The sequence below is a fragment of the Stegodyphus dumicola genome, chromosome 2 (assembly GCF_044657685.1).
Source record: "Stegodyphus dumicola isolate Sdum_Otavi_A_Nest chromosome 2, ASM4465768v1".
NCBI lineage: Eukaryota > Metazoa > Arthropoda > Arachnida > Araneae > Eresidae > Stegodyphus > Stegodyphus dumicola.
In genome coordinates, this window is record NC_140769.1 from 283,336,022 (window position 1) to 283,362,458 (window position 26,437).

A 26,437-nucleotide genomic window follows, 5' to 3' on the forward strand; every position below is an offset into this window, starting at 1 on the left:
TCCTGGGTATGGAGAATCATCACCCAACACCCTTTTAGTTCGGACGTCGCTGTAGAAACATTAGGATTTTTTTGGGGGAAGTAGGAGATGGAAAATTTGCAACGCCTTCGTCGGGAATCGAACAGCGGACCTCTGGAGTACGCGCCCAGCGTGCGGACCACCACACCACGAAGGAATGCTAAGAAAGTGGGAGAAATACCTTATATACTCCCCCTTTTATTGCGATTGGAGTTTTAGGGGACCCAGTCGCCAAATACTGGGTGAGGAGAATCATCAAACACCACTCTTTTACTTCGGACGCCATTGTAGAGACATTAGGTATTTTGGAAGCAGGAAAGATGAAAAATTAACAACGTCTTCTCCGGGAATCGAACCTCGAACATCTGGAATACGGGTCCACTGTGCACACCACGAAGGAACGCCTAGAAGGTGGGAGAAATACCTTATATACTTCCCCTTTTGAAGGGCGACTGGGGTTTTAGGGGACCCAATCGCCAAATCCTGTATGAGGAGAAATCATCATCCACCACCCTTTTAGTTCGGGGGCCACTGTAGAGACATTAAATATTTTGGAAGCAAGAAAGGTGAAAAATTAACAATGCCTTCGCCGGGAATCGAACCGCGGACCGCTGTAATACGGGTCCACTGTGCAGACCACCACACCACGAAGGCACGTTCCTCCTTTTAAAGGGCGACTGGGGTTTTTAGGGGACCCAATCGACAAATCCTGGGTGGAGAGAAACATCATCCACCACCCGTTTGTTTCGGGCGCCACTATAGAGACATTAGATATTTTGGAAACAGGAAAGATGAAAAAATTAAAAAGTGTTCGCCGGGAATCGAGCCGCGAACCTCTGGAATACGGCCCAGTGGCTACCACACCAAGAAGCTGGGAAAAATACCTTTATAGCACAAATAAATTAGATTTATTCGAGGCTGATTTCCACCCTCTTAAATGCCGTTCAATGATATTCTCTTGCGATTTATTCGTGCACAACATTCTTTAATTTATAATTTTGTTAGAATTGATGTTGCAAAAGAATTTACATACAAGTAATTTTTAAATTTCCAACTGCTAAAAATAAGTTATTAATATTTTCATGCAGTTTAATCTAATATTCACCCCCTTCCAAAAAATCGTTTAGTTCAAATATTCTCTATATTTAATTAATATGGTTAGGTTAGGTCAGGTTATTTAATTACGGCAAAGCCTCGAGGGCTATCTGCCTAAGGGGAGGGATGCCTTCGTGGAGGACATTCTCGAAGGCAAAACTCGCTCGTATATACGTTACACATGGGTAAAACCACGAAAACACCCATGTAGCCAGCCCGTTCGCGGGATTCGAACCTCGGACCGAACTATTAGTGTTCAGCGACTTTACCGCTCGGCCGCTGGTGGGATTTAATTAATATGCATAATAAATAATGTTATGCTTGTTAGTGTTCTCCAGATTACGAATTTTAAAAGATGCTTTGGACAAAGTCTTCCTTTTTAATTACATACATAAATTGATAAAACTTTAGGACAACCTGCGCAAAAATGCTCGTCACTTAATCTATTGTCGTCATAAACCTTTTCCAAGCTGATATTTAATGTTAAGTACACTGCTGTCAATTGACCTTTAAATGAATGAATTTTTATTTTTATTTTTAAAGTCAAAAATACATTAGAATTGATATCAAATAAAATAGTAAAAATCCTAAAAAATGTAAACTAAGTTTTTATTCCAATTTTTGAAAAAATATTATTAACTTTTACAAATTAACTTTTGTAAAAAATATGATAGGCAAATGTGTAATAACAATTTTATATAATAATGCATACCTTATAAACTTGTTCAAACAATTTTAAAACTTTGAATACATCAGAATAACAACAAACACAAAATCAAAAATTAGTAAACACAAATAATGTCCACACCCTACACATCAACTCAGAATGATGACCGGTACATCGTTAGTGTGGTGCCACCACACTGAAACTTTCAAAACTGTATACGTAAACAGAATGCATCCAATTGGTTACAATATGCAGTAAGATAAAATTTGTGTTTGGGTTTGATTTATATGACTAAATATAAGTATGTTGCCAAATGGCAACTAATGCATTTAAGGGTTAAATTTGCTACGCTATGAAGGCGGCATGCAGCAAACGTCCAATTTTTATCAAAGATTCCAAGTTGATATTTAATGTTAAGTACATTGATGGCAATTAACCCTTAAATGCATGAATTTTTATTTTTTATTTTTAAGTCAAAAATAATATGCTGGGATATGCAAATAATTAAGATTCAAGCGTATGCGCACAACGCTGGTATAAGTTACGCCATGGGCACTGTGTATAAATGGGAACACTGCGCAGAGGGTTTGTCATCTCGAAATTGCATTTAAACTTTGGTTGTTAGTGTAAAGGTTGCTTTGTGTATGAAGGAGAGACTCTTACGTCCTCCTTCGTTCTAAATTGCGCCGGAGCTCACAGGAGCCCGGCTCCGGTACTTCTAAATTTTTAAGATAAATTACAATTCTAGCCGGAGCCCTAAATAAGATGAGCTCCGGCACTTCTTAGAATTTAGAATTCGTAACGTTTTAGTTTAACAATAGGCAGATCTTACAATACTCTATATCCCTAGAAATACGAGCTCATGAGAACATGAAACGTTTAAGTAAAGTCCCCTCACTTACATGCGGAAACCTTTCTCTTTACGAAGGGTAATATATTTGGGGAAGTTTGTTTAGGAACGCGTAATGCCATCGCATCTATTGTATTGTTATCAATGGTTACAGTTATTTATCCTCGCTGGAAAGAAAATTTGTGTTCTTAAATGTGCGTCAAGTGACAGCGAGTACAATAAGAGTGAAATACTGTGATAAACTGCTCAAGCACGTCTTATACATCGTCTTCCCACAGTATCCACTAATGTAACCAAATACGGGGGGGGAAGCGTAACCAGTAACTTTACATTCCCCTTTAGAAGTCAGATTCAGGACTCATTTTACTCCTGACATACATCTGCCTGATGGCTATAATTATATCAGCAAAGAGCCGCGGTCATAGAGAACGTTCTCTCTCACCAAGATTCCCCTCATTTTTTGTTTCCACCCACTCATACCATCACGCCCTCCTTCTGTTTCGCCCTCTCTTAAGCATTATCTGAATTTGTAAGGATCTTAAGTTTTACTAACGTTTATTTTATTTTAAATCTTTACTATCACTTCTTATTTTCTACTTCCGGCCAGAATTATAAGCCTTAACGTATTTATGCAAAATTTGTCTGGCGAACGCCAAGTACTTAAGTTGTGGCTTTTTGCCAAGCGAGAGAGAGGAAGCAGTTAGTCGAAGCAGGCCGCTTACCTTAGAAGTTTTACTCAGTTGCTGGTTGCCTTCCAGGCCAGAGGTTTAATCCTCTTGATAACTTTAAACGTATTGTAGTGTTCACAGTTCTCTGTACTACATACGGCTTCCTGTTAATATAAGGCCAATCTTCCACGTTTATTATTCCAAAGTTAAGTTAGAGTTTAGTTAAATATTTTTATATTCTTACGTTCAGACCACAAGTAGTTGGTCTCTGTATTCCGAAGTACGGAAATTATTGTAAAGAGTGAAAAATAAAGGGTTTTGTATACCCTTCCTGTGTACCCTGTCTACTTCCCACATTTATTGAACATAGCTTTAGTAAGCTCCCTGTTCCGAGTCAGGGTCTTTGCATGTTCCCAAAGAAAGTAAGACGGAACATTGAACCTGATAAATTTTCGTCAGCTATATTTTAAGTATATTTAATCTTTGTGATGATAAAAGAACTTTCCCCCCCTTACGATCGGAGCTTACAGGATTCCCGCTCCGATGCTTCTTAGTTTTTGTAATAAATCATAATTCTAGCCGGAGCGCACCGGAGCCCTAAATAAGAAGGTTGCGGCACTTCTTTTATGTAATTGAATAACAATTTCGGTAAATATTTTATCTCGAAAATTTTATTTTTAGCAATAAAATTATATTAAAAATCGGTTATTAAATTTTATTTTATCTCTTTACATTTAATTTAATTTTAATTATTTAATTATATATTAATTATTCATTAAATAACAATTTATTACCATTAATTAAATAGCTATTAATTAATTTGATAGTAATTAACTATATAATTTTAAAATTATTTATGAGTTTAATAGTCATTTTATTTATTTATTTTATTCTTGTTCCTCTTTGCTGACGGTCTTCCATAGGGCTCCGGCACTTCTAATTTTAGAAATTATGCCCTGGTGTTGAACTACAATGACCGTTCTGCGTCATTGCAGTTCGAGTAACTTGGAATCCCATGACTGTCAGGCGGATAGAGAATCGTCGGGTCGGGAGGCGTAAGGGCAGACCGCACATTGAGTTGAACAGTGTTAAACGAATTTCGCTTACTGCGCATGCTTGATGGTGTACCTTTGGCGCGGGGAGAATTATTGGCGACTAAGCGACCCTACGTTAGCTTATTCGTGATCTCCATGGCTGTCGAGTGTGTTCGAGTGATGTTTTAAAACTGCAATGTTGTGGAACTTTGCTTATTAGTTATTTTAACGTCCATGCCGATTGCACTTGCATATTTTTCTAATATATGTTTCATTTCAATTTGTCAATAACAGTGCATTTAATATTTGTTAACATATGTTCGTAATAATTCGTTATTTAAATGCAATTTGTTTACATGTTATAATTCAGTAATTGTAAACTGGAGTATCTCGCTTAGTTTGTTAGCGTATATTCGCGCTTTTATTTTATCATTTCAAAGAATTTAATAATTAGCATTAAAGAATTGTAAAATTTCTTCAGTGTTATTTGCAAGCACTTGTTCTATTCCTCAGTGTTTCTTTACGTATGTACGAATGGAACGTATGGTAAATCCTGAATTGTTTTTATTGCTTAAAAGTATAATGAATAAATTTTCATCTAATGTATCCTAAATTTCAGTCTTTTTTCTGAACGAAAATTTGTACAGTTCCAGAGGAATGTGCAGAATTTCATAAGTATTATATTTTACATTTTGAATGTAAACACTGCTTCACATTACTTCGCGATAATTTCTGCTTTCTAGTTGTTTGAGCAATACAGCAAAAAATAGTACTTTAACACAGTAATTAATTTACATTTACATTATACTCTACGAAGATTTAAACGCCAGATTTGTTTACAATCAGATGGCGGTACAATCTGCCATATACCGTATTTATCTTCTTTTCAAATCGCGTCAACATAGTAATTACGCCAAATTGTTTTCTGGGCATGCGCAGTATGCGACATTCGTTTAACACTGTTCAATTCAATGTGCGGTCTGCCATTACGCGGTCGGGAGGGCCATACTGAAGGTCTCAGCGGCTTTGGGCCTCTGATGTTCAGACAGATGTTCTCTAGGCCTTGCGAAATCGTACAGCCACGTCACGTACCCTGAGTCAGGAACTTAACTCGTGTGCAGGACGACAAGTGTGCGCACGGACAGTGCGAAGAGCACCATGGACTGTCAACACGGTGACCATCGTTGAGGCTTATCTTGCCGCTTCAACGGACACAGACGCGCGTACAATGATGATACGAATGACGACACTGGAAAGAGAAACAGCACCACGTCATCTTTTAAAACGAATGTCGCTTCTGCGTACAGCATTGTGATAATAAGTACATCCACGTGCGTAAGTACCGAAGATAACGAATGTTACTAGGTTGTATTCGTCATCGTTATACAAGCTCAGAAGCCAGCGTACTGGTATGCGGTGTCACTTAGGTACACATCGCAGTTACTTGCTCACATAGCTGGTGACGTCCATAAGGCGCCGTTGCATTTCTGACGTGTTAAGGCTCGTGGCTGTGCCCTATCTTTCAGGTATGTGTGACGGCGTCTTTCAACAAGATAATGTCACATCGCATGTTACCCGTGCTGCCCAAACCTTCCTGGATACAGGTGACAGGTGAATGCAGGGCCCGGACACCCGGACGGCTTAATATGACAAATCGGGTGTCGTCCGGTACCCGCACCTATTTAGAACAACACAACCCTGGCGACTTCCTGAAAGGGCTGCATCGGAAATATATTAATGGAGAATATGTGGTATTGACGTGGCCAAACAAGGGCGTGTGCATATACTAAAGGGTTAATGAGATAGCCAAACTTCCTGGATACAGAGAGTGTTCGAGTGTTGTTCTGGCCAGTACATTTCCCAGATCTCTTACCCATTAAGAACTGGTCATGGGTCCACGACAGACTGGCACGTCACTACACTCCGGGGTACGGTCCGAGGGTTTCCCACCCTCTTCCACTAGTTTACTAAACCTCTAGCTTGAGCAAGTATCTAACAAAATGAGACGTTAAAAAAATTAACAGAAAGCTGTTAGTAAAACGTAAATAAAATGTCACTTACCTTCTTTCAAATAATGTCCAACTATTATAAGTGTAAAATATTTAATGCCAATTGATAAATTCCATAGAGTTTATTTTATTCTCAAACTTATTAATAATTATGTTAATTATTTTATGTTTAATAATAATGCATCCTACTTATGTATCTATTTTATTTTTAGAATGGTATTACAAAAGTGAAGTTCAGGCACAGATAATATTTTTAATGGAATTTATTCATAAGTCCTTAATTTTTTTCATTAATGGTCCTCAAAAGTACTTAATTTCCACGTGCAGAAATATATACGAACCTTGTTTGCGGAAATTCATTGAAAAGGATTCCATTCATTATATATGCAGTACCTGTATCAGTCCTCATTTTTTCAAAGAATGCATTGGTTGCATGAGTTGTTGCTTTCTCGTGATGAAGTTTCACTCATTGAAAGTCATTGAGATAAAGAAATGGAATTTTTTCTGAAAATTTTGGATGTAAAACTTTCTCTTGATATTGACTTTGGACTTGATATTACCTTCTTTTGATATTTATTAGATACTACAACCAGATCTTGTGAAAAGATTTCGGCACGCCATGTGTTTTCAGTACTCCCTTGCCGCACTTACATCCATGCTTTCTTTGGGATTCCAACCCGAGACTTTCGGTATGGGCCTGGGCCCACCAGCGGCCAAGCGGTAAAGTCGATGAACACTGGTAGTTCGGTCCGAGATTCAAATCCCGCGAACGGGCGGGCTGCATGGGCGTTTTTGTGGTTTTCCCCATGTGTAACGTGTATACGAGCCAGTTTCCTTTAGAAAGTCCTCCACGAAGGCATCCCTTCCTTTAGGCATATAGCCCTAGTTTGTTTTGCCGTAATTAAATACACCACCATCGGTATGGGCCTGCAATCGCTATCCCATTTGGGCGGTAGCGTCCGTGCTGAAGTATTCTAGATTGATTCGGTGGCAATTGAGTGCTTGTACAGAAATTCGATTATCCACCAGTGATAAATATTTTCGACTATAGTCGAAGAGTAAGAGTGGAAAAAGAATATAAAAATGAATGGCATTGTATCGAGAATTCTAAAAATATACTGCTTTTAATATTTTTTTATTTTACTGTTGAATTCTGTATGTCGCAAATGCTAAGAAAGGAATGTTTGGTAATAAAGTTAAAATAATAAAAGTGCTCTGTTAGGAGTGAGTCCAAGAAAGGTAAACTGCGAACTCAGCGGGAGCATAAACAACCTTAACAAACCCTTTGGTACGACATTAAAAATGTAGCACCCTTCAGATTTTCTTTTTCTTTTCTTTCTTTCTTTATTTTCAGTTAATAATTTTCAGTTAATTAACTGTCATGTCATCAGTATTTTCATATATAACATACAGTTAATGTTTTGGTTGTTCGGTGAAAGATACCAGAGTGACTTATACTACTTAATTTTTCAAGTCGCGCTGTTCGGTATGGGGGTTAAGAGAGCCGGTTACAGCAGCGTTAGATCCGGATTCGAATCCTGGAGAAGGTGTGGATATACCCATGCCTTCTGTACGATTCACGAATGTAATACTGGTGTATTGCCTACAATGTACTCTGGGTAACATTTTGTGTCATGAGACGTCTAAATGATTTGGGCTATTCCCGACTCAGGCATAACAACCAACCACCCTCCCAGTGTATGCGTGTGGGTGGGTAGAGAAACTATTCATAATAGAATGCTTTATTCCCTATAACGTTCTTTTAATATTCCAAACATGAACTCATTAAGAGAAATATTTCGTGTTGAAATGACTATTGGAAAGAATGAAATCTAAAATTATCTCCAAAAATTTATTATGAATGTTTCCAAGAAATAAAACAAAATAACTGGCGACCACTTCCCTAAGAAGACCACCTCTGAAACTGATGAGTATGTCTGACAGTATAAATCAAACATCGGCAGTGAACGCAACTTCTGTAAGAATTTCTATAAAAGACCCAAATAATTTGAAACCGTGGATCATCTTGGAGATAATTTACTGTACTAAAATTTTCTTCTAAATTTTTTTCAGTTAAACTTATTAGTTTATTCAAAAATATTTAAACGATATGGGTAAAATTATCACTCATTTCTTCTCGTACTTCGTAGACGTTTACATTGTGCAAAAGCGAAAATACAGCTGAAATTTTAAAATACAAGCACACGAGATTATTTTGCGATAATTTTAAAGTAGCATTTACTTTTTATCACAAAGTCTTGCACGATGATCTTTTAAAACTGAGAAGTTTTCTTGATCCTTTGTTATTTTCTTTTACTTTCCTGCCTTATTTTCTGCTACTATGTTTTATATGCGAAGTTTTTCTTTGTTGCTGCTTTCGTCCATGATGCTTTTCACCGAAAACCAAGTAGATTATTAATGTTGAAACTAATTTACTTCAGCTACTCGTTTAAAACGTCTCTACTATGCTAGAGACGACTTACCTCATATTCTGGTATTTTAACCTGCATGTTACAGCACGCAGAAAAAGAGAGGGAATAAATAAACAGGGGAGGGAAAAAAAATTCTGAAAGTTTTCACATTTTACATTACGCCCAAAGGGGCGTTTATTCAACGTGTTCTGTGTTACGTTTGTAAGCATTATGTTAATTTTATGAACAGTTAAATTTTAAGTTCCTTTCCTGTCAGATTCTTAACTTCAACTTACTACTTCCGCCCAGAACGTAGTTTTGGAATATTGCTGAATATTTAATGAGAAGGAGCGGTATTTAAACCACGAAGTTACTTACGGAGGTAGAGATAATCAGAGTTTCTGATTTACGTGCGTCTGCCTTTTTGGCCACTCTCTCTCTCAAAGCTGTTATTACGCTCGGCCGTACTCAGGCCCTTGCTAAGCTTCGTAGTCAAATAAGTTAAGAGGCCAGCTCAATTTGAACCTTGATAGCTTCGGCTATACTTATTTAGTTAATCTTAGTTTTAGTTTAATTTTTAGTCTTTTAAGTTCAAGCCCAATTGCGGGCTGTGCTTGTACACTCCCAGGCGGAGTTTTGTTAAATCTTATTGGAATAATAAAGGGTTAGTTACCCTTCTATCTTGTTGTTTCTTGTCACCGAACTCTAGCGATTATTCACTTATCAGTTCTTAGATTCTTCACTTCCAACATTAACTTAGAATTCCAAAGTGAGGAACTCTACACGTTTATTTATTAAATATCGTGTTCTTCGCACTTAAATCATAAAATTCAGTTCAACTGCAATATCGCAAAATAATTTTAAAATGAGAATATCTGTAGAATTTCCGATACACAGACTCGTGCGCTGGAGATAAAAATGCTTTTTGTCCGTACAGTGGAGCCATTGCTCGCTTTGAAATCGTTGAGTTTGTTAATCCAAAATTCGTTAAAGTGTTACAAAATGCGATATGCGAAGGAGGGCGTGGGCACCATGCCTCTACCATTGAGGTTAATTGGTATAGCGCCACGTCCATCTATATCTAGAGATACATTTTGTAATTCCTATTACAACTGCATTGACATTATTTGCTTAATGTATTACTACACTTGACAATACATGCTTAACATTTAAAACACTATTACGTTTAGAACATTGTTACTGCAATACACACATACATTTTACAACTGCTTATATACATTATGTTACACATTACAACTTTTTTAAAAGCACTATCATTAATTTCTAATACGCTCTTGCTTTTTACATCTACTCGTTTGCTTTACATTTATAGCACTTTCACGTTTAGATTTCTATTATTGCAATACACATACAGTGTTACAAAATAGGAAATAAATAATAAAACAAATTCCAAATTAGGGCTTCCAGATGTTCATATTCAGTGGAAGATTACGTTATTCAAAATTGGATGGCTCCAGGTGTAGAGATATTAGGATTTTGTTTTTAGAAGCAGGCAAGATGAAAAATGAGCAATTGTCTTCGCCGGGAATCGAACCACGGACCTCTGGAATACCGGCCCAGCGTGCAGACCACCACACCACGAAAGCTTGCTAGGAAGGCGGGAAAAATACCTTATATATTACCCTTTTTAAAGGGTGACTGGGGTTTTCAGGGGACACAATCGCCAAATCCTGGGCGTGGAGAGTCATCATCCACAACCCTTTTAGTTCGGGCGCCACTGTAGAGACATTAGGAATTTTTTTGGAAGCGGACAAGATGAAAAATTAACAACGCCTTCGCCGGGAATCGAATCACGGACCTCTGGAATACCGGCCCAGCGTGCAAAACCATTACATCATGTCTCGAAAGCGTGACTTAGGATATATATTAGATTTATATATAGCATTGTTCTAAAATAGGTATTTTGACACAAAATCGGACTTTTTCTGAAATGACATGCCAATTTTTTCCATATTTCGATTTTACGACTCAGATTATGCCTAGATATTAAAATTTCTAAAATTTGGTGCGAAATTTATGGAGAAATTTAAAAATTTATCTTGGCCTGCCTTTATTTATTTACTTTTTTTTAATAGTTTGCGCTAAGAATAATTCACTTGGCAAACTTCTTAATTTATAGCAACCTATTTTCCTTTCCCATTTTTCATTATACACGAGTGGGGGGGGGGTGAGGAAACGTCATCGTTCAGACTTTGACTATATATTGTACTATATATTATACTAGTTTCGAGCCAACCAGCGGCCGACCGGTAAAGACGCTAAACACTGGTAGTTCGGTCCGAGGTTCGAATCCCGCGAACGGGCTGTATGCATGGGCGTTTTCATGGTTTTTCCCATGTGTAACGTGTATACGAGCCGGTTTCCCTTAGAAGGTCCTCCACGAAGGCATCCCGCTCCTTAGTCAGATAGTCCTAGTGTGCTTTACCATAATTAAGGAAACCAAAACCAAATCAAACCTTTAAGGTGAGTTACCAAACTCACTTCGTGTACACTAAGTTACACTTTTACTCGCTACTTAAATTCCATCTCATTTGCATTTCTAGTGAGATAGCCCGAGAAACTGAAGCATAGGATAGAATTAATACAAAAATAAATAACGTATTAGTTAAATTACAATAATTAAGCCATACAAGGTTAAAGAGAAGCCACTGAAGCAAGCATGGAAGCATAACAATAACAAACATTCCTGGCAAAACGATATTAGACACAAGGGATGCCTGAGTAAGGAGCCCTACCCCCTATCGAACATTAAAAGTTTTGAAATAATTAAATTTAAAAAAGAGATAATATTGCCAAAAACATATAACAAATTAAAGAACGGCGTCTCGTAGCGCTAGGGGCTCATATTCGGGTGGAGGATTACGTTATTCAGAATTGGATGACTCTAGTAACAGTTCCCCCCCCTCCACAATGCGAGAAACAAGTACAAATTCGTGAAGATTCTTCATTATTTAATTTCTTTAAATATAATACATAATATTTGGTGGCAGCAATTTGAAAAATGATATAACGCTTTTAGGGATCCACTGCAAAATACCGTTTCGAGACTAATAATTCTTCTGGGCTAACGCACCTTTGGGCTAATAATACACTAACAGAAATACAAAATGCATTATAAGTGCGATAATATTTGGTAGCAACAATTTGAAAAATGATATAACGCTTTTAGGGATCCAACGCAAAATGCCGTTTCGAGACTAATAATTCACAACTAGCATTATGTATAAGTGTAAAATATAATTTAAATTATTTATTTAGTTAAGTAATAAACAAATATATAAAAAACATATTTGTGTATAGTTTATTTATTCAATTATTATTTTTCTCTTTTCATTTAGATACTAAGCAGATGAGTTTAACTGTCGTCCACAGAAAGCTGCTAAGATGGTGCCTATCACATACAAGCCAGTACGAATCATAAGGTACCAGTGGTAAGTAGAAAGCATTTAATACAAAATGAATAAAAATATATAAAATATGAAAGCTTTCAGATTTTATATTACTCACGAAGGGGCGTTTTTTCATTTACACATGCGTGCACGTTTCGAGAGCATTTAGGCAAATGTCCCTTTGAGCTAAAATAATGTAAAAACAGCATACCTTTAGAATTTCCGATAGACAATCTCGCACGTTAGAGATAAAAATATTTTATTCCGCATAGTGTGTTCCCACTGCTCGCTTTTGAAATAGTTGAGTTTCGTAATTAAAAATTCGTTAAAGTTTTACAAAATGTGTAATAAACAATGAAACAAATTCGAAATTTCCAATTCGGGTGTTCAGGGGCTCATATTCGGGTGGAGGATTACGTTATTCAGAATTGGATGGCTTTAGTAACAGTTTTTTTTCCCCCACAATGCGAGAAACATGTACACATTCGTGCAGATTCTTCATTATTTAATTTCTTTAAATATAATACAGAGCGATAATATTTGGTGGCAGCAATTTGAAAAAAGATATAACTCTTTTAGGGATCCAACGCAAAATGCCGTTTTGAGACTAATAATTCTTTTGGGCTAACGCACCTTTGGGCTAATAATACATTAACAGAAATACAAAATGCATTATAAGCGTACAATAAAATGTAAAAACCATAACCAAATAGACAAGTATGTTAATTTGGCATAACAATACTAGGATCTAAGATGGGCAACGGCCGTTTTTTCCTGGTATCATTATAGTAATAATCATAAATATGGACTGCAGGATTGTTGAGACGTCTGTCTGGCCAGTTTGCAACTGTTTTCTGTTGGTGCGACAAGAGTAGGCTCAGCCTGTGCATTGTAGAGACATTAGGTATTTTTTTGCTAGCAGGCAAGATAAGTGACAAGTGACGGAGGACGTGGGCACCATTCCACCACCTTTAAGGTTAACAAGTAGTAGCACCACATACCACCCTTATCTAGAGTTGGCCATGTGGAGCCATGAGGGGATCTCGCACGGAGAGCCCAGACCCAACGCCCGGACAGTCCCGTTTGCAGCGCTGCTGACCAATCCGCCGGCAAGGGTACACTCCCAGACAGCTGCCCAGGCCCAATATTTATTGATTCGAATCAAACAATGGCCATACAAGGGCTTAATGCTGTGCTAGCGTAGTAATACATATCAAAACTTACATTAAAATACTTGAGTTTGATATACACATAAGGACACATATGATACCGTTACTTTGAAATGTGTGCTATAGGGAATTAAGTCTAAGTTGCTGTCGTGATTACCTGCTAAATTCATACATAGCATACATGGTATGTATTCCAGTGACACACACCTAAATTAAGTGTGATACGGTTAAACAAATTTACACGTAAATGCATACAGTGCTTGTCATTAAATAAGAATATTATGGACATATCAGTGATGTGGGTTGCAATCGTGAATACCATTACTGTACATATGTATAATATTTACGTAGAAGTAACCTGCTAATTTCATGCATAACAGTCATGCAAATTTAAGTATGATACAGTTGAACAAATTTACACATAATAATGCATACAGTACCTGTCATTAAATAATTTTAACATAATCAATGCTGTGGGACGTAATCATGAATACCATTAAATTACATAGAGTATTTACATAAAAGTTACCTATTAATTTCATGCATAACAGTCATGCGAATTTAATTATGATACTGTTGAACAAAATTACACATAAAATGCGTACAGTACTTGTCATTAAATAGGAATAATTTGGACATAATCAATGCATACAGTACTTGTCATTAAATAGGAATAATTTGGACATAATCAATGCATACAGTACTTGTCATTAAATAGGAATAATTTGGACATAATCAATGCATACAGTACTTGCCATTAAATAGGAATAATTTGAGACATAATCAATGCTGTGGAATGTAATCAAGAATACCATTTAAGCAGGCAAGATGAAAAATTAACAACTCCTTTCCCGGGAATCGAACCACGGACGTTTGGAATACCGGCCCAGCGTGCAGACCAACACACCACGAAGGCACGCCAAGAAGGTGAGAGAAATACCTCTTATAGCATAACATATATATCATAGCAGGCATAACATAGCATGGGACGCAAAATGGATTTATAGATAAGCTACTTGTTATCAATAGATAGAACACTGTTTCGAGCAATTAAAAGGTAGAGTTTAGCTTTACCCACTCGTAAATTCCGAATAACAGAAAGCATGTGTAGGAACTATGTGAGAAAATTATGAGGATCGCCCCATGGGTAAGGGCGGCAGAAATACCTTATAGCATCTATGTACACTTTAATTAATTACTGCAAAAGGTATTTCTCTCGCCTTCTTAGCATGCCTTCGTAGTGTAGTGGTCAGCACTCTCGACGCGTATTCGAGAGGTCCGTGGTTCGAGTCTCGGCGAGGGCATTGCTCATTTTTCACATCTGATTCGAAATCCTAATGTCTCTACAGTGGCGCCCGAACTAAAAGGGTTCTGGATGATGATTCTCCACTCCCAAGATTTGCTGATTGGGTCCCATTTGCCCTTTAAAAGGGGGAGTATATAATGTATTTCTCTCGCCTTCTTAGCATGCCTTCGTAGTATAGTGGCAGCAAATAAATGCAATTAAGCGACGCGAATCCGCAAAAAACGAACGTATCTACGGCAGAGTTATCCGTTATAGGCTAACTCTCTTTTCCTTTTACCGAAACTCCGCTTTTAAATACTTCCTTCAAAGTAAAGAAATTTGCATTCCTTCACGCGCGCTACAAAATTTAACTATTATGGCACTGACAATTACGGGAATGAAGACTTATAGGAAAATTTTAAATTAAACTTTAACTTGTTAGTTAAAATAAATATAAATTCCTAACACTCTACGGAGAGAGGGAAAAAAAAAAAAAAAAAAAAAAAAAACTTTTTATCTCCAGCGCGCGGAACTGTGTATCGAAAATTCTAAAGATGATGCTTATTTTAATATTATTTTGCGACATTGCTGTTGAACTGAATTTTATGGTTTAAGTGCAAAGAACATGATATTTAATAAATAAAGGTAACACAAAACGTTTGTAAGATTTTCACTGTGTTAAGTCTCAGTTACTGTAGAAAGTGACGAATGTTAAGAACTAGTTAGCGAATAATCGCTTAAGTTCGTGTGGCAAGAAACAACAAGAGGGAAGGGTAACTAAACCTTTATTATTCCAATAAGATTTAACAAAACTCCGTCTTGGAGTGTACAATCAAAGCCGACACTTGGGCTTGAACTTAATAGACTAAGAATTAAACTAAAACTAAGATTAACTAAAGAAATATAGCCGAAGCTATCAAGATTCTGGACTAGTTGGCCCCTTAACTCTATTTGACTACGAAGCTTATCAAGGGCCTGAGTACGGCCGAGCGTAATAACAGCTTTGAGAGAGAGAGTGGCCAAAAGGCAGACGCGCGTAAGTCAGAAACTCTGATTCTCTCTCGCTAAGACCAAAGAACTTCGCGGTTAAATACCGTTCTTCCTCATTATGTATTCAGATGTGATTCTAAAACTACGTTTTGGCCGGAAGTAGTAAGTTGATGTTAAGAATTTGACAGGAAAGGAACTTAAAATTTAATTGTTTATAAAATTAACATAACCCTTACACGTTAAAAAAACACCCCTTTGTACGTAATGTAAAATCTGAAAGCTTTTAGATTTTTTTTATTTACTTAATTTATTTTATTGCATTTATTTATATATTCTCGAATTTAATATTTGACGAAACAACTTCTATTCATTTTCAAATATGTCATCTGATTCTGCTCTCTTCATTTGATAACGGGAGAATTTCTTCTAATACTTCGACAACCCTTTTGGATTTAAATACTCTTCTAAATTTCTCATCGGAGGTTGAACTAACTGATAAGAGGAAGAACAGGGCGACCCAGATAAAACAGATTTGGCGTCATAATTTGATAAGACTTTATCTTTTATTTATAATTCAGGGGTAATATCCTTTATTACCTCTAACTTAATATTTCAAGATCTTTAGCCTTGATATTTTCCTTTGTATTCCGCTTACATATTATTATGTAATCGCTTATTCATATTGTTGCGTTTTTCTTTCTTTTTCTGACACCAGTTGTTGCGTTATTTTCTTCCTTCACATTTATACGGGGTTTGCGAGGATTTGGAGTGAATAATCACGACACTACTTGATGAAGTGATACACACTTTATTAACCAGTATTGTCAGGAGAGCTCCAAAACACGTTTTACAGTCGTCGATGAACTCCTATAAACATGCTGACACGATCAGCGACACAGCCTTCAGTTTATCAGGCTATCACGGTGGAGACAGCTTCACTGCAAAGCACCAGTGTACAGCTCCCGACTCTGCTTAGTCTAAGACAAAACTCGACGATGCACTAAAAGACTCTCTCGATGCACTCGACGACCAACTCGGCGCTACACTTCGAGACACTCGCTCAATGACTGACTATCAGCTCGCTAGACGAGCACACTAACTGACTGCGGACCAGCAGGGCTTATATAGCTTTTGGCTTGTGTTCGAGAATATTCTGGGCTAAACCGGTAAGAATTCGTTCCAGAAGGTTCACCATCCGTCCATGGTATATCGCCAATTTTGTCGCCAAGTGTCGTCAAATGGGCGATTTCTCGCCAAATGTGGCAATCATACCTCCCTTGCCATTTTATGGCAACCCTAAAACTGCTTTGCGGGGAAGCCATCTTACCGCGCCTGTACATTTCGTAACAATATGTATTCTTTAGAGTTTTCACTCTAATTTCCCACATTCATTTCTTATTTGCCCAATCGTTACTTAATATTAGTTGTATATTTTTAATTTCTACCTCATATTTTAAGCTTTTTAGTTTATATTGTTGCGTGCGTACGGGTTCGTTATGAAATGAATGCACAAGTCCGATGAAAAATGAACAAAAATTTATTATTATCACAACAAAAATGCTTAAATTTTCTCAAATTATCATGCAGTATTACAATATCTCACAGTAGTTATCTTTTAACTACTCAAATGTCCAATAGAACGTAATTCAAAACAGCTAAGGAACGCTAATCCGCGAATTCGCTACAATCAACAACAGTAGTTTTCTAAACAACAACAAACTAAGCAACTACTACAAACTGAGATGTTTTCCTCCTTTTATAAGATTTTAAAATCACGCGCTAGAATTTTCCAGTACTTTCTCGAAATCAAAAAGAGATATTTATTTATTTAACGCACGCGCTCTTGTATTTTTAATTTTTCCGGCTTAGCTTTCTTTTAATATTCGTCACGCGCTGCACTGCGCGAGAAATAAAACCATTTAATTTATAATTGAACTAACATTAGCTTTTTAAATACCAAATTCGTAACACTGACCCCTTCCCAAGGACTGCACGTCCCGGGCAGTACAATCCCTGGACAGGAAGCTAAACTTACAACTGTGGCATAAATGCAACTGAGGCATAAACATTACATTACAATATCAAACAATATAAACAATAAATGCAATAACTAACTTAAACAAATCAAATGCTATCAAATACTAAATACAAAACAAATACTAAATACAAATCAAATACTAAATACAAATCAAATACTAAATGCAAATCAAATACTAAATACAAATCAAATCAAATACACATTTATAAACAAAAAGGACCATGGTCTGATACTATTTACAATTATTTACATTACGTACTATGGCCATAGTAATGAGCTAACCTGTCGTAATGAACGACTTTAGGTTTAGAGTTCGAAGACTTACGAATCCGAACCACGACGTCATTCAGTCTTTTTAGGACTGTATACGGGCCATCCCAAGGTGACTGTAATTTCGGACAAAGTCCTTTCCGTCGAGTCGGATTCCACAACCACACCTTGTCTCCTTCGTGGAACTGATGTTCAGTAGCTCTTGTGTCGTAGCGGGTCTTCATCTTCTCCGTCGCCAAGTTGACTCGCTCTCGTGCAAAGTTGTGCATTACTTCAAACCGGGCCTGGAGATCTTGAATATATTCCTAAGACGATGAAGGAGCATCCGGAGGGCAGCCAAACAATAGATCACAAGGCAGACGAATGTCACGACCGAAGAGCATCTGTGATGGAGAATAGCCGGTAGTCTCGTGGACAGCACTGCGGTAAGCCAGTAAAAAGAGTGGTAATTTCTTGTCCCAGTCCTGTTGGTTTCTGGAAACCACTAATGAGAGGTTATTAAGGATGGTTCGATTGAACCTCTCTACCATGCCGTCCGACTGGAGATGCAATGGCGTCGTTTGAGTTTTGTCAATGCCGAGTAGTTTGCATAGTTCTTTGATTACTGCCGAGGCAAAATTCCTTCCCTGATCGGAATGTAACTGAAGAGGCACTCCGAACCTGGAAATCCAGTGCTGTATCATTACCTCAGTTACTGTGACAGCCTCTTGATCAGGAATAGGATAAGCTTCAGGCCACTTGGTGAAGTAATCAATGACAACGAGTATGTATTTGTTGCCATCAGCAGTTCGTGGCAGAGGTCCCAGGATGTCAAAGGCGATACGTTCAAAAGGCGCCCCTACGTTGTAACGTTGCAGCTTGCCTCGGCTGCGTCTCCTCGGTCCTTTCCGACCTGCACAGGCATCGCAAGATCGGCACCACTTTTGCACGTCATCCTTTGCATTATTCCAGTAAAAGCGCTCACGAACTCTCTGCAAGGTCTTCATTATTCCAAAGTGACCTCCAGTAGGGGTGCTATGTAACTCTTTAAGGACATCAGGAATGCGGGATCTTGGAAGTATAAGTTGCCATCGGAACGTCTTCCCATCATCCGATTCGAATTTCCGGTATAAGACGCCGTTTCGAATGTGAAGTGAATCCCAGAGTGCCCAATATTGTTTGGTTGTAGGACTACAGATAGAAATGTCCTGCCAGGTAGGTTTTCTGTTTGAGGACTCCATTAAATCAATTATGGGTTTAATGTCGCGGTCTTCCAGCTGGTCTTTCCTGACTTCATCATCACTCCACGGTTCTCGATCAGCCGATGTTGATGTTGTAATTTGTCTTGCGACCGGAGTCAGCAGCTCGTATTTCGCTTCCACCCTGGAACAATATCGGCAGCTTTCTTGGCAAGGTCTTCTAGACAGGGCGTCGGCGTTTCCGTGTGATGATTCCTTACGATGACGGATAGTGATGTCATATTCTTGGAGTCTCTGTATCCACCTGGCTATTTGACCCTCAGGATTCTTGAAATTTAAAAGCCATGTCAATGATGCATGATCGGTGCGGAGCAGGAATTTTCTGCCGTATTAAGAAAGGTGAAGTGGTTGCAACATGTACTCCAGTAACCACCGTTGAAAGAAAGAGTAACATCCAAGAATCCGTGTCTTCAGAAAGCATTACATCAGAGTTACTTCAGAATGCGCAATTAAACGATGAAGAGAAGAATGCTGCCGATTGCGTCGTTAAAGATCTTCAAGTTGTTTTCTCCTGCTCGTAGTGATGGAACTGTTCTACAGCTTTGACTATGGCGAGCAACTCTTTCCTGGTGACACAATAATTCCTCTCTGGTTTAGACAGGCACTTGCTCCAGTATGCCACTACACGTTCTTGGCCGTCTATTTCTTGGGACAAAACAGCACCAACACTTTCATTACTCGCGTCGGTGTCGAGAATAAATGGTCGGTCAAGCTGAGGATACGTCAGGATTGGAGCAGATGTTAAAGCCTCCTTTAAGTTGTTAAATGCATCCTCGCATTCTTTTGTCCACAAGAACTTCTGGTTGCTCTCTGTCAGCTTGTGTAGGGGTCTTGCAATGGAAGAAAAGTCCTTCACGAATTTCCTATAGTAGGTGCAAAGCCCTAGGAAGCTTCTCAGCTGATGGACATTTTCGGGACGTTTCCAGGATTTAACGGCTGATACCTTTTCAGGATCCGTGCGCACACCTTCTGCAGAGATGACATGTCCCAGGTAAGTCACTTCCTTTCGGAACAATTTGCATTTAGCGGGACTCAGCTTCAGATTGGCTTCTTTCAGTTTCTGAAGCACCTTCCTAAGATTTTATAAATGTTCTTCAAAACTCTTTCCGACGATGATGATGTCGTCCAGGTATATGAGGCAGGCTTCGTAGGAAAGGCCTTTCAAAACAGTTTCCATAAGACGTTCGAATGTTGCCGGCGCATTACACAGTCCAAACGGCATCACCTTGAATTGCCAAAGCCCTTGTCCCGTAGTAAATGCCGTCTTTTCTCGGTCTTCAGGCTGTATTTCTACCTGCCAATACCCACTCTTTAAATCAAGTGTTGAGAACCACTTGCTTCCAGAAAGAGTGTCTAGAATGTCGTCAATTCTAGGAAGAGGGTAACTGTCTTTCTTCGTAACCTCATTCAACCGGCGATAGTCGACGCAAAATCTTGTTGAGCCGTCTTTCTTTCTGACTAGGACGATGGGAGATGCCCATGGACTTACTGAAGGCTCGATGACATCGCCTTCTTCCATATCTTTTAACAGTGTTCGCACCTCTTCCTGTTTAGCAAACGGTAGACGTCTTGGATGTTGCTTGATCGGTGGATGATCACCGGTATCTATTCTATGTTGTATCAAACTAGTTCGACCCACGTCAGAATACGAGCAGGAGAAAACAACTTGAAGATCTTTAACGACGCGATCGGCAGCATTCTTCTCTTCATCGTTTAATTGCGCATTCTGAAGTAACTCTGATGTAATGCTTTCTGAAGACACGGATTCTTGGATGTTACTCTTTCTTTCAACGGTGGTTACTGGAGTACATGTTGCAACCACTTCACCTTTCTTAATAACTCTCGCCTTCTCAGTTACATTGGCGACTCTCACCGGGATAACCGTTCTGGATAGGTCGACGAGTGTTGAGGCTACTAGTACTCCTTTTGGGCTATTACAGTTATTGGGATATTCTATGATGCCGTAGCGGAAATTTCTGTTTTCGGCTATGGATCCAGGAAGTAAAATTTCTGTTCTTGCCGGTATTGTGATATTGTCTTGTGCTATGATTTTATGGACAGATTTAACTTCATCATTGACTCCAAATAACGCTATGTCCTCAGATGTAGAATGCAATTCGTTATTTTTAAAGTCCAAGGAAAAATTGTATTTCCTTAGAAAGTCCAATCCGAGTATGCAAGAATCAGTGATCTCTGCTACATATGCCGTGTGATGATAAGCGGCACTTCCAAACGTGATGTTAGCATTTACTTTTCCATCGATGTTGATCTTCTCACCGGACACAGTCTGTAGGGTAACGCAGGGAGGCGTCCAGATAAGTTTGCTTCCCAGTTGTTGAGCCAAATCTTTTCGGATGATGGTAACGTTGGCTCCTGTATCTATCGTCATATTGCAGGGAACTCCATTAATATGTCCTATTATGAAAAGTCCATTACTGCCGCCTCTCACTGCAGAAATCTGAAGCGCTTTAAACTGGGGCTTTTCATGATCTGGCAAACTCCGCCCCGCAAGATGGCCACTAATTAGTTTCCCTGCTGTTTGTTAGGAGCGGTCTTAGCATCCGTGCCCTGGGGTGTTCTGCAGTTTCGTCGTATGTGTCCTTCAGCACCGCAGTTCCAGCACTTTACGGTCGGTTTCTTGTCACCAATATTCTGTCTCAAGGCGTTCAGTTGTCTAGTTAAATCGTCTAGACGAGCAGTGACTTGATCCCCTGGCTCCTGGACTTGAGCAGCTCTGACTGGATGGCGGTCTCGACGGGTGGCTTGCTGGGCTGCCTCAAATTTCATGGCATACACTAAAGCGCTTTTCAGATCTTTAACATCCGCCATTCGCAGTGCTTTCTGTATTTCAGGGTCCCGGATGCCATCGATGAAATATTGCAGGGACAGGATTTCCCTTGTTTCTGTCGGGCACTCCGAAAAGGCGTGATGTGACAGCCTTTCAACATCCGTGGCGAGCTCCTGAAGCGTTTCGGTGAGCTTCTGTTGACGAGATTTTAATTGGAGCCTGCTGTAGTCTTTTAAACATTTCTCGCCGAAGCGCAGCACCAAAGCGCCGGATAGAGCTTCGAAATCTAGCCTTTGATTTTCGGGAAGCGTCTGCAGGATATCCGCTGCGTCTGCTCTCAGAGAAGCGGCGAGATGACAGGCCTAAGCTTGGGAATCCCATCCATTCGCATCCGCAACGATAGAAAATTGTGTCCTATACACCTGCCAGGAGGTCTTCCCATCATATGTAGATAGTTTCAGAACGGAACGAGCAGGCATCGATAAAAATTTGAAACCTTCAGAATTGTTTCCTACCGTCGCTATGCACTTCTTTAGGCTGTCAACTTCTTTGGCGACGGCAGCAGAAACCCTATCATCAATTTGTTGTTCGACGGCAGAAACTCTTTCTTCAATTTGTTGTTGGAAGGCCGAAACTCTTCCTTCGACTCGTTGCTCCACAGCCGACACTCTATCTTCTATTTCATCTTTGACAGAAGAAACCTTTTCTTCAATTTGTCCGACTTTATTTTCGACAGCTCCTATTCTGTCTTCCATAGCCTCAAATTTACTTTCTATTACGCAGGTTATTTCTCTTTTCATTTCGACTTGACCTGCTTCAATCTTTTCTTGTACAGCTTTTATGTCTTCTTTAAAAGTTACTTGACCAGCTTCCAACTTTTCGTGAACGGCTTCCATTTCCTTTTTAACGGATCTCATCTCTCCTTTAACGGAATCTTGGCCCAAATTCATATCTTCCTTAACGGATTCCTGGCCCAATTTCATTTCTTCCTTAACGGATTCCTGGCCCAATTTCATTTCTTCCTTAACGGAGTTGACGGCCTCTTCCATCTTTTCTTGGAAAGCAGCAAATGCAGTCATCATTTGCCTGAATTGTTCTTCCATCGCTCTTGTTATTGGCATTCAAATCCCACTCCTGACACCAAAAATTGTTGCGTGCGTACGGGTTCGTTATGAAATGAATGCACAAGTCCGATGAAAAATGAACAAAAATTTATTATTATCACAACAAAAATGCTTAAATTTTCTCAAATTATCATGCAGTATTACAATATCTCACAGTAGTTATCTTTTAACTACTCAAATGTCCAATAGAACGTAATTCAAAACAGCTAAGGAACGCTAATCCGCGAATTCGCTACAATCAACAACAGTAGTTTTCTAAACAACAACAAACTAAGCAACTACTACACTGTAAAAAAAAAAGTTCGCTCTTTACAGGCAAAAGTTTTGTAAAGTTACAGAAATCAAAAAGTTACACAAGAATTTCCTGTAATGGTAACAGGTTGAAAGCAAACTGTGGCTGGTACAGCTAATTTGCCTGTAACATTACAGATAATGTTTCAGTAGCCGCGCGGAAGAATCACGTGACTGACTGGAAATCAGCCAATCAGAAGAAAAGTGTTTGAAAGCTAGTTGCAGAAAAAAACATGGCTGAATGCATGTTGGTTGTATAGCGCAGGTAAGTAAGAAAATGTTTACAATTACGTTTGAAATATTTTTTGTTCATTTTATGCAGATTATTCTCATGCACTTTGCACTGTTATATGTAGTGAGTAAGTATTTAAACGTTTAAGCTTTGCGATTAATTAATATCAGTGTTCGTAATGAGTTGAAAGAGTGCTAAATATTTATTCCAAATGCAGATCTAATAGTAGTATTTTGTCATTGCGCATCCGATAAATTACGCCTTAAATTGCCCGTATTATTATTTATAACTAATTATTCCAAAATTTAATCACTGTTGTGGTATTTAATTGAAACGGTAATGTGGTTGTTGAAAACAAAATTAATCATGTTAGCGTTCGTTTGCAATCGTCTGACCAAAGAACGTTTGACATCTTTTTCCCGGCAGGCCTTGCGAGAAAAGTTTATGTAAACATTTAGAATTCTGAATGTAATGTATATATTTTTTTTTGCTTACTAGGTTTAGTTTATTCTTTTTCTAGGATTACCTAATTAATTATACTTGGTTTATAATTCAGTCTGATATGTTTATATACGAGTGTGTTATGAAGTAAAATTACAAAAACTTGAACAATGCGGTCGAGAATCTCGTTTATTCTTTAGTGTAATAATATTATTTTTTCAATGGTATTAATTTCTTACGAATATGTTATAATTCCAAAATGAAGTAATTATATTGATTAAAAATATGTCGCATCATACTTTTCGTAATGTTTTGGTTTACTAACTAGATGCAACTTAATTATTACATATATTTTAATATACCAATATCAACAGGGAAAAGATGGAAATGACCTAAAATATTTTTCTAAAAATTCGTTAAACTAGTTATAAAAGAAAACTAAAATTTTGTACATTATTTCCAAAAATATTCCATTAATATTTTATAAGTTACAAAATTTATTATATTGTATATATAACTACCATTGCATACTTATAAGTTTTTAAACATTTAATGTAGAATTTAGGTTGATTTTATTTTGCCCAATTTTAATACAGTTTTGAAGTATGATAGTCTTGTTACTAGGATAGCATGAATCTGCTAATACAAGTTTAATATATTTCTTGACAAATGTTTCTCTTATTCATGTAATATAATATATAAATCATAAAATAAGTTTTTTTTAAAATAAATTATGATTGTGTATTGGAATTTAACACAATTCTGTATCTATATGTTAGTATTAAAAATAAAATAATAATAAATTTTTAATGAAGCATTGATTTTAGGATTAACAACTGTAAATATATATATATATACACTCACACATGAATAAATGGAAATGCAAGTTACTTTTCCTTACAAAGCCGTCCATGAATATATACTTCCCTTTAGACTGATAGCCTTTGCAGGCTTTGCCATATTCTATCAATCCAAATGATGCAAATATGCAGAAAATTTTACTTTTTTTGAAAGTTAATGCAGGAAATAAAATTCAGTGCATTTGTAAACTACATTAGTTCTCTTATAGCTTGGTATTTAATTGTCCAATGATTTACTAGTCCAAACTAATGCAGAATTCAGATATTGTTCAAATAAAAGAAAATTAATAAGGTCTGATTGTTAGACGTATATATGAAGATTTATTTTTTTAAATATTATTTTAAGTCAACTAAATTAATTTCAAATTTAAGTAAGTATTCATGCCTTTAAGTAGCATTATTTTTGGAAATCTTAAATTAAATAACTGAATGCAATATTTCTTGTTAATAAAAGAAAAGCAATGTTATGAAAGACTAGCGAAGTGGATTTGCAAGTTCTAATTACGAAAGGTGCCATGCTCTAAGGGGTCATTTTTAAAAATACTTAATTAAAAAAAGTATTTAACGTAAAACTTCCAGCTTCACACATGTGCAATATTAATTCTATATATTTTATCTCATTTTATTGATTAATTTCATAGCATTTCGTGTGACACTAGTAGAAATTATTTATTAAATTTTATGCAGTTTCTGATCTACGTTTTGATTTTGTTATTAATTACGTTAGGTTACATAAGATTTAAAATTATGTAAGGTACAAAAACCTTCTGCATCTATTAATATATGCTGAAGTGAATGAAATTATGTCAGTGAAATTTTTTAAAATCAAAAACAAATTTCTGTGGAAAATTAAAGTTATAAATTCTAAATGCAAACAAAGGAGTGAATTTGAAAGTTATCAAATAAGCCCAAAGTGTTGGTAATTTTTGCAGTTTTGCAGAAGCATTTTTATACTGTGCAGAATGGGAATATGATGTTTGGTTTTGTTAGTACAGTCAAAAGTCGTTAATCCGGACTCGTCGGGACTTCGGCGATTCCGGATTATCAATTTTTCCGGATTACAGATAATCAGTTTAAATCTGGTAAGATGGCATGCAGAAATTTTAAAATTAAAAATATGAAACCGTAATTTATGAAATAAAGAACAATTATGATCTAAAGGGTATCAAAATTTACAAAAAAAAAAAAAAAAAAAAAAAAAAAAAAAAAAACTTAATATTTATTTGTTTACTTTATTAAACATTTCTTTCAATGTAAGTTGTTTAAGTTGCTTCGTTTTACGTGATAATACTTTCTCTTTAATTCTATAAACAGCCATAATTTCTTCTTCAGTTACAAAGTTCCGCTGTTGAAGTCCTATAATTGCTGTGTCGAGAATACCGACTAATTTGACGAAGAATTTAGGGTAACTTGTTTTGTGAGCGCCTTAAGAGAGACAAACATTACCTAAATCATTAAAACAATTTCAGAATTCTGTTGCTAAAAGAAAGCTTGGGGGAAAATGTTGTCCCAGTCCCAGTGATTCATTTGGACCAATATGTAATATTGT

At 37.3% G+C, this 26,437-nt stretch overlaps 1 protein-coding gene across 2 annotated transcripts in view; it reads left to right on the forward strand.

Moving 5' to 3' along the window:
- Positions 1 to 26,437, forward strand: part of LOC146999006 (uncharacterized) — a 219,427-nt gene that overhangs the window by 74,781 nt on the left and 118,209 nt on the right. For both annotated transcript variants that reach the window (XM_085812230.1, XM_085812231.1), the window contains exon 2: positions 12,112 to 12,204. The gene's annotated coding sequence lies outside the window, so the exon portion shown is untranslated. The remainder of the gene's footprint in view (positions 1 to 12,111; positions 12,205 to 26,437) is intronic.